The following is a 10235-nucleotide window of genomic DNA, read 5'->3' as shown; positions in this document are numbered from 1 at the left end:
TGCTCAGAATCACTGGGACATCCAGTGACCGGGGGTCACTCACCCTGAGTGACCGGGGGGCATCTCCCTAATGGGTGAGCCGAGGAGAAAGCCCAGAGCGCAGAGGAACTCAAGGCCCCACTGGTACCCTGACCACAGCAGATTTATTGAGTCAGGCATCCTCCAGCTCCCAGAAGTGGACAAATTGGAGGCATCCTGCAAAAACCTTTGGTTTAACCAATTGGAACTGTTTTGTTCGTTAAGATTAGCGGTGAATAGGAGGAGTGAGCAGAAATCAATTGACTTTGTTTTGTGGTAATAGTTTCTACCAGGAAATGACTGCTTTGGGTTCCCACCAGCTCCAGTGGGAGGGGTAATGAATTCCTTGTCCTTCTGGCTGGCTTTTAGCAGTGGATGTCTTTGAACAACAAGGCAGTGCTGAAATGTCCAGTTGAAAACTGAGTCACCCTGTTGGTCCCCTGCTCTTAGGCTGCCCAACACAAGGTGGTTTAGAAGAAGACAGCTGCTGCCTGGAAACTTGCATTAACTGCAGTTTCCTTCCGAGTCATCACCTTTTATCAAACGTTTCCTGTAGCTGAAATGGTTGTATTGGCAATAGCTGATTCAGGAAGCCTAGGGAAATCACCAGTGGTGGCAGCCTCACCTAGTCCTCCAGAAACAAAAACAAAGCATGGAAATTAGCTCATTTGTGCTGATTTGTGTTTATTATGCCCCAAAGTAAGGGACAAGCCACCAGGGCGCCACTGAGATGATGTTGACCTGTTAAGGTTCCTTTTATTACTGAGAAACAATATTGCACCAGGGCGGGTTGGCCCCACCCTTTAACCCTCACATTCAGGAGGCAGAAGCAGGCACAGCACCGTGGGTGGACATCAGCCTGCATGGTGTACATATAAAGTGAGTCCTGACCAGGGCTGCATAGTGAGACCCTAACCCTACCTCAAAAAGAAAAAAAAAGTGAGGGTGGAGAGATGGCTTGGCCGTTAAGAGTATACCCACGCAGCTCTTCCAGAAGACCCAGGTATGATTCCTAATACCAATGTCAGGTGGCTCACAACTGTCTGTAACTCTAGCTACAGGGCAGGGATTCAACTTCTCTGCTGGGACCTGAGGTATGTTTGCACATATCGACATGCAAACACACACACACACACACACACACACACACACTTAAAAATTATAAAAGCAAATGTGTTTTTAAAAAAGAAATAAAGGAACAATACTGTAAAAGGTCCAGAAATATGAGGAAAACAGCATGGTAGGTAGGTAAGATATACCATGACGCATTGGCTCTGTGAGAAAGAATTCAGTGGTGGGGCACCTTAGGGCAGAGTGTCTGACCAGGACACTGAGCAGCCAGTTGTGGAAACAATGAGGCAGGGAGTGGCACCCTCTTATGCTGCTTCCCTACTGCTGCCCTTGCCTTCAAGTAATGCAGAGTTGCTGCCTTGGAGTTCTAGTAGTCTCCAGAAGTCTCTATGGCTCTCCCTGGACTAAATTCAAGGCAGATTGTGTTGCTGTCAGTCCCCTGAGACAGCATCTGTCTCCTTGCCTTTCCCAGTTTCTAGAGGCTTCTCTCCTTTCTTAGCTCATGGAGGCTGTCTGTAATCCTATCACTCCAGCTTCCCTTTCTGTCATTGTATCTCCTTCTCCCCGGGAAGGACCCTTTGATAACACCAGACACTCTACTTGAACCCTGCTCAGCATCAATTCCATAGTTTAATCACATCTGCAGAGTGTCTTTGCCCTGTAGGACAGATCCACACATTCCAAGGAAAAACACACAGACCTCTTTAGAGAATAGCCTTTCTACTCCCACCTCTCAAGGGGATTGGTGCTTTTTGCTCTCAACCTTTTAGCTGTTTCAAATTCGTTTCTGTCATGGCAAAGTATCATAGTCATGTAGATACAGAGTTTCAGCATCTCCACTGTCAAATGCAATGGCCATCGGAGGACTGTAAAGGTGACAGGTCATCCTGGTTGGCTGGGTGACTTTCCTGTCCCTCCACATTAGGGACAGAAATGGTCTTAGAGTTGGGAAGGAGTTAGAGAAGGAAGAAAAGGGGTGTTAGAAGGGAACCAGTCTCTGAACCCACAGATGTGTCTGCCTTAAGGTGCCTGAGTTTCTCTGTCATTTGGAAACCCTGCTGAGGAGAAAAACCACAAGCCTCAAAGAACAATAGTTCTTCCTAATTGCCCTCCCTGTGTGGAAACCCAGGGGCGGGGCTCAGGGAGGAGACAACACAGTCCATGGAACAGCAGCTTCAGGGCCAGACAGCAGGGTTGTGTCACCACTCTGTTTGGCTTGGAGCATATCATGTTTCTTCATCTTCCCACATCTGATCACTCCATCTATAAATGAAGACACGACTTAAGGATCCTTTTATTTGGAATGCTTGAGTTTGGACTTCGAATATATATTAGAAGCCTAGTTAAAATACTAAATGCATTTATTTTTCTACATAATACAATGTATACACATGGCCTGGAGATCATTTTATACGACATTTTGGGTTACTCACATTTTGACTGCAACATATTATAAGGCAGGTGTGGAATTTTCCAGGTGTGGCATCATGTCAGCTCTATCAGGGCTAGAGAGACGGCTGGAGAGATGGTTCAGAGGTTAAGAGCACTTGTTCTTGCAGAGGACTCAGGTTCTACTGCCCGCTTATTCACAAGCATCAATAACTCCAGCTCCAGGGAATGTGATTCACTCTTCTGACATCCATAGGGCACCAGGCTTGCACATGGTATACAGACATATATACAAGCAAAACATTCACATACATAAAATAAAATAAATTCAGATTTGGTGCTGGCTAGTTTTATGTCAGCTTGACTGAAAATGGAGTCAACTGGAAAGAAAGACCTTCAATTGAAAAAGATCCTATATTCCCCATCAGTTATTTGAATTAGTTGATATTCGAATCAGATCAATAACTGCCTAGTCCAGCCAATTTACCCTGTCAGTGCTTGAAAGGAGAAATGTGGATTGAGAAATGAAATAAAGAAGAGGCAAGGGATAGAGTCGGGAGGGCATCCAGTGACTACTGGGATCTGCTCCAAGTATATTGCTCCAAGTTCTTATACACCCCTGCCAAAAGGGGGGAAGGAAAAAGACTTCCTTACCATAATACAAGGAACAAACAAATATAATTACCTCTTAATACCCAAAACACCAAGAAATCACACCCTAAACCAAATATCCTGTTGTCTAGGCAAGACATCCATTGGCTACACCTTAGGCCAAATATCCTGTGTCTCCACCTTGAAGGAGTAAAAATAAGTTAGAACTCTCTGACCTTGAGTCAAAATGGACTGTAGTCACTTCTGTGGGCATCCACATATAGCTCTCAAACTATTGCTGTCAATGCTAGAGGAGATCATAACTTTGTTCTACAGTCACATGGACTTCCAACAACTCGCCTTAGTGAGGTAGACTTACCCACCCAGCTATTTGTACAACTGGACATGTAAAAGACTCCCTAATGAGCAGATCCTTTATTCTGGTCTGGCCAAAAGCAGATTAGAATACATGCATTCCAGGAGTGGATTTGCTGCAAAATATCATAATCCCAAAGAAACTAAATGACAACACTTAGGAAACTTCTCCGACAGGCAAGATGAGAGAAAGTTGACAACAGGAGACTTCTTCCCTCTGAAACAAGGCTCAGACCACTCCCTGTGGGAGGAGCCAGCAGCCCCGTCATGAGACTCTAAACAGAGGCCCTGACAGTAAAATACTGCAGCCACTTCTGGCATCCAGGCTATGTGAGCCTCTTGGGATGCAGAAACCAGTCCCAGTCATGGCTCTCACATGCGTGAAGTGGTTGTTCAGGCAAGTCAGATTATCTACACAGCTGAAAATCAGACACGATTCCCAGATTCTCAGGATTGAAAATAAAGATACAATTTATATTGGCTTGCAAAAAAAAAAAAGATGGTTTGTTATTATAATGATGCATTTATGGTAATCCCAGTGCTCAGTAGGCATTTTGAGGGGATTCAAATTTCAAGGGAGGTTTAGACGACTTAGCCTGTAGTGAGACCCTGTGAAAAAGGCATGCCTAAGCAAACAAATAAATATACAACTATAAACTGAAAGCTGCAGCTTAGTTCTGCCACATCTGAGGGCTAGACCTTTGTCTTCTTTCTTTCCCAGCCTACTTATGTGTTTGTGTACAAGCCAATGGCATTTGGTTGGGTTAATTTTTATTTATTTATTAGTCAGTGATATGTTTTGCTCAGCATTAAGCCAAAATTAATTTTGTTAAGATACACCCTTCTCCATTAATGGCATGGTAATGCAACTTATATCTTTCGACTCTTATATTTTTACTGGAGAAAGTGGTGGATTTAGGATAAGCTATGAGCCCTACAAAACCACAGAGCCTGCAATTCCAAAAATAAAAATGCAAAGAATAGAAATAGTAATAAAAATAATGTTGATTCTTACAATAGAGCTGTTTTAAGGAAGACAATTTTTGTTTTTAATTATGTTTCTGTGTGTAGACATGCGCAGCATAGGAATCCCAGACTGTAATTATAGGTGCTTATGAGCTGCCTGCTGTGGGTGCTGGGAACTGAACCCAGGTCCTCTGGAAAAGCAGTAAGCACTCTTAACCAATGAGCCATCTCTCCAGCCCAGCAACATGACTTATAATATGTCGATTTCTTGGGCAATAAACCCAAATCCCCAAAAAACTGATAGTTGAGGACTATACAATACCTACATCTAGTCTCTAAAGTAATAAGTCACCAACACAACTTAACATCTGGAAGATTGTTGGGTCTGGCCAATAAGTCCATACATTCCTGAGAAGGAGAGTGTGGATTGAGGAAAGAAATAGACAAGAGACAGAAGATAGAGTTGGGAAGGCACTCAGTGAATACTGAAAAGAGCCCCAAGTTTATTACTCACAGTCCTTATATACCCCAATCAAAAGGAGAGGGCAAAAGACTTCCATGATACAAAAAGAACAAGCAAGCCTGATTACCTTCCCAATATCCAAAGCATCTGGTTACCGTGCCCTAAATCAAACATCCTGTAATTTGGTCTTGAGGGTCAAGACATCCAGTAGCTACACCCTTAGGCCAAACATCCAGTTGTTTAACCTTGAAGGAGCAAGAATAGGTTTGAACTTTTTGCCCTTAAGTCAAGATGGAATGGAGTCATTTCTGTGTGCCTCCATGGAGGATGCCACAACTCCAGATGCTGAGAAATACTATAACCCATTGCAAACCAGAGGAATGGCCAAAGGCAAAACAGAAGGTTAAAAATTAAAAAGAAAGGAATGTACTGGAGATAGTCATTAAGGAAATGGCTCCTAATTGACTGTGTTGCACTTCTAGACAATCTGACTGAACTAGCCATGTAGCACCACAGTTGTTTAGTAAGATGTCATCATTTGGCTCCACAGGGGGCACGAGATGCTAAACTTCATAGCAACAGAGAGGGGCAGATGGTGCTTACATAAAACCTGCATACCAACACCGCCATCAAGTCAAAAAGAAAAAAGAAAAAAAAAAGACTTGAAAAGTATTTGATTAGAGAATCTCCAGCAAGATGTGTCATCCTTTCCATATTCAATTCTAAGGAAGATAATTACTATAATGCCAATGAAATATCTGAATTTTTTTGGTCCATACTTCTTTGCACGAGAGTCGTCTGTCTACAGCCAGCAATCATAAATTCATTTTCTATTAGGTGTTTTCATCTTAAGTAGCAAGGTTGCCTTTTAAAATTACTAGTAAAATATAAAGCAGTTAAAAATGGAAGTAGCCGTCAAGATGATTGTATGTGTACCTTTATATGTATAAGACACACTCTTGAGAGATATCGACTTGCAAGATGCTCTTCAGCCTAAACACTGATTCTAAGGTTGTATGATGTAGCAGTAAGTAGCTACAGTTCAGGATGCTGAAGATTCAACCCGTTTCACACTGACTCTACTCCTTGGCTATTGTGCTATTTACATCTGTTTTAGTCATTGTTTTATTGTTTTGAAGAGACACCATGACCACATCAATTCTTATAAAAGGAAGCATTTCATCACTGGGGACTTGTTAACAGTTTTAGACGGAAGACAGACATGGTGTTGGAGCAGTAGCTGGGAGCTCTACATCCTGATGCAAAGGCCAGGGACAGAGAGAAACACACACCTCCTCTGACAAAGGGACACCTCCTCCAACAAGGACACACCCCTCAATCCTTCCTTGACAGCTCATCAACTGGGGACTAAACATACAAGTATATGAGCCTGTGGGGCCGGGCTCATTCAGACACCACAGCACCATAACTAAGACAACGAAGTGCCCCACCTATTCACTGATTTTTTACTGCTGTTTAACGTCACTGTATAAAGTGATGGTTCCATCACGACATTCATATACACACACGTGCACGTTTCAAATCACTGTGCTTTGCCCACAATCGCCTTCCCATTACCTTCCTCTGTTCCACTCCTCCTTCTGTTTTCTTTTCTTTTCTTTCTTAAGATTCATTTATTAAGTATACAGTTGTCTGTCTGCACGTATGCCTGCAGGCCAGAAGAGGGAGCCAGATCTCATTTCGGATGTTTATGAGCCACTATGTGGTTTCTGGGAATTGAACTCAGGACCTCTGCAAAAGCAGTTAGTGCTCTTAACTTCTGAGTCATCTCTCCAGCCCCTCCCTTTTGTTTTCATGTCATATATATGAATATAAATTCCACAAACAAGAAAAAAATGTTCTAAAGCTTGTGATGTCAACACTGGCTTGACAAGCAGCCAGTTATGGCTACTGTTTGTCACATAAAGCCCCTCCCCTCTTCTAGGAATTGGGCCATCTTCCTTTTGAGTGTCTGTTTATTCTTTGCCATGATACTTCTAGTTCAGGGCTGTGTCACAGTTTGGGTTTCCCCAAAAGGAGACTCTGAAACTAAACTTTGAGTACAAGTTACTGTACAGCAGGTGTGGGTGTTCACGCGGATCCCTGGAAAGAAGCACAGAGGCCCCTCAAGGCTGAAGTTTTAGTCTTTTCCAGCTGCCAGGTGCATCAGGCGGATCATCTCTACAGACTGAGCCACTTTCCCTTAGCCTGGGGCATCTCTTACACCTCAGCAAGTTGATTTCCGCATCCCCAAGACATCTTAATTAAGCTTCCAAAGGGACAAAGCCAAATGTAAATTTTTGATAAAGAATACCAAGGTTTTCTGGGTTTTTTCCCAACCAAGTTTTGCCTGGTCTTTTCACCTTTGGGAAAGTCTCATACATGAGTCACATATGTTAAGTGAAAGGCGACGAAGACAAGAGGCAGATTAAGGCTATGTGCTAACATTCAGGAGCCAGCTGCAGCTGTGGAGTTTCCCCCTACAACAAGCGGTGCATTAAGGAGATGATCTCAGACAACACAACCCAATGTACTTTGGATCTTAAGTGTTCTTCGAAGGTATTATGCTCCAGGCTTGGTCAACAGCCTGTGGCAACACAGGAAGGTATAGAACCTTTAGAAGGAGGGGCCTAGTGGACAGAAGTTAGGTTATTGGAGTGTGTCCTTGAAGAAGATATTGGGGCCCTATCCTTTTTTTGTTTCTTTGCCTTTACTTACCCAGATACTATGAGGTAAACAGCCGTGCTCTACCATGTGTTCCACACCATAATGTATGGCCTCACTACAGGCCCCAAGCAATTAGCAAATGAGTCAAAATAAACATTTACTGATGGGGGAAGTCCTTCTGTATATATGTTTCTCTTATTGGTTGACGAATAAAGCAATTTGCCATGTATGTTTCTCTTATTGGTTGACCAATAAAGCAATTTGGCCAATAGAGGCAGGTGGGACTAGGAGACGAGGAGAATTCTGGAAAAGATAGACAGAGAGAGACTGGGAAGAGACATCATGTAGCCAAAAAAGGAGTAACAGGTTCGAGCATTCTCCAGTAAGCCAAGACCATGTAGAAATGCATAGATTAATAGAAATGGTTTAATAATTAAGACAGAGCTAGCCAATAAGAAGCCCTAGCCATCATCTAACAGTTTAACATTAATATAAGTCTTTGTGTGCTTATTTGGGGTCCAAGAGGCTGTGGGACCACACGGGGAAAGAAACTCCAGCAACACGTTTACCTTCTAAGCTACATCAGGTATTTTGTCACAGTGATGGAAAGCTAACATACACAATGAAAGACCAGGGAAGCGACATGGAGAGGAAATAGTTAATAGAGTGCATTAGATAGGGGTTTGCTCTGGGTAAACGGGGTACCCTCCTCAGTCCTTTGCTCCTCTTAACGCCCCTGACTTGAGGAGATAACTGAGCTCCCAGTGGATTCTCTCTTTGGTTTAAAAAGAAATGGAGAATGAAAAGCTAGACAACCCCACAGCTGTAGAAAAGCAATGCAAAAGGACCGGGGAGATAGCACAGTTGAAAAACACTCACTACGCAAGTATGAGGATCTGAGTTCGATCCCAGCACCCACCTAAAAAGGCCAGGCACGGTGCTTCACATTTGCAATCCCAGTGCTGGGGATACAGAAATAATTGTTACTTGGAGCTCACTGACCTCCAAGCCTAATTGGCAAGTGCCGGGTCCCAGTGAGAGACCCTGCCTCAAAAATCAAGGTGTACATCTCCTGAGTAGCAACACTGGAGGCTAACCTCTGGCCTCCACATGCCCATCCCCCAACACAAACACAGAACAGCAGGGCTAATTTAGCTGGATAATTATGAGCTAGCCGATGTCTCTACAACTATCAATAAAACCTCTAACTCGGATTTGATTATGACTCATAAAAGCTCAGATTTATAAAGAGATAATTCAGACCTTAGATTTCAAAAGCAAGCACTAGAGATGAAAAACAAGGCAGTTGAGCAACCTAAAACTCACCACCATAGAAGGGTAAGAGACAACGCTGTGCACTGATAAGAAAAACCTCCGAGATACAGTATGCTCAGCTTTGTGTAAGAAACAAGAAAATTGTATGTGTTTCTAGTGTGCACTAGTGTATTTCTAGACATACTGAAAAAAACTAACGAAGTTGTGACTTAGGACAGGGTGTGGAGTTGTATGGAAGTGGTCTCAGGTCATATAGACCTTTATACCTGCCTTGATTCATGTGCATGCCTTATCTACTTAAACTGCGCTTCAGAACTCAGTAAAAGTTGACCAGCTTTCCTCCAGAGCTCCAGTGACCGACCAAGAATTCACAAGTAAATCACTGAGAAGCAAGTGACATTGCAGAAAACAAGAGAGTGCCTAACACCTAACACACGCTCAGGGATGTTTGCTCATATCAAAGCCAAGGGTTGGAGTCAAAATCAAAGTGTGTGTGTGTGTGTGTGTGCGTGTGTGTGTGTGTGTGATTTTGAAAGTAAGAGGACGATGAATGACGTCACCACACTGGAACCCTAAATTAGGGTGTGGCTTGACACCTTTCGGGAAAGGTGCTGGCCGGGGAGTAGGTGGAGGGCGTCGGTTTGTGTTCCATCGGCTTTGAGAGAGAACTGCAAAAGAGAACACGTCAGGAGTGAGCAGGGCAAACTGGCACAGAGTCTGCACAGCACAGGTCGGGATCTTCCTCATGAGGACATCCATCTGGCACCCTTTCTCTAGACAGACGCGAACATCTCTTTACAAGTGCAAAGCAAATGTCCATCAGTGGTGGTGCACGCCTTTAATCCCAGCACTTGGGAGGCAGGAGGATCTCTGTGAGCTCAAGGCCAGCATGGTCTACAAAGCTACACAGAGAAACCCTGTCTCGAAAAAGAAAGACAGATGATTGATAGATAGATAGATAGATAGATAGATAGATAGATAGATAGATAGATAGATGCAAAGCAAAATCTATGAATTGGTAACTGGGCAGTTTGAAATTATTCAGATTTATCACTTCATAAACTCCAATGTTAGGCTAAAGAGATGGCTCAGCCATTAAAGGCTAGGCTCACAACCAGAAATAAACTCCAATTTACCAGAAAGCCATGGACAACATTAAAGTGACTTTAAAGCAGACAGAAGATTTCCAACGCAGGCTGGTTAGCAAGAGTAGCTGTAGTCAATTAATTCTGAGTTTGATTGAGAGACCCTGAGCTCTGAGCTTGATTGAGAGATCTGGTCTCACTGAATAAGAGGGAAGGATAATGGGAGATGATCGTAAAGCCAACTTCTGGCTTCCATGATGCCCTCGCTCCCACATGCTCACCCACACATGTTCACAACATATGTAATCATTCATGCACATGGAAAAAGAAAACTT

Source organism: Mesocricetus auratus, unplaced genomic scaffold (assembly GCF_017639785.1).
Source record: "Mesocricetus auratus isolate SY011 unplaced genomic scaffold, BCM_Maur_2.0 Super-Scaffold_100020, whole genome shotgun sequence".
Classification (NCBI taxonomy): Eukaryota; Metazoa; Chordata; class Mammalia; order Rodentia; family Cricetidae; genus Mesocricetus; species Mesocricetus auratus.
Note: the sequence above shows the minus strand (reverse complement) of the source record.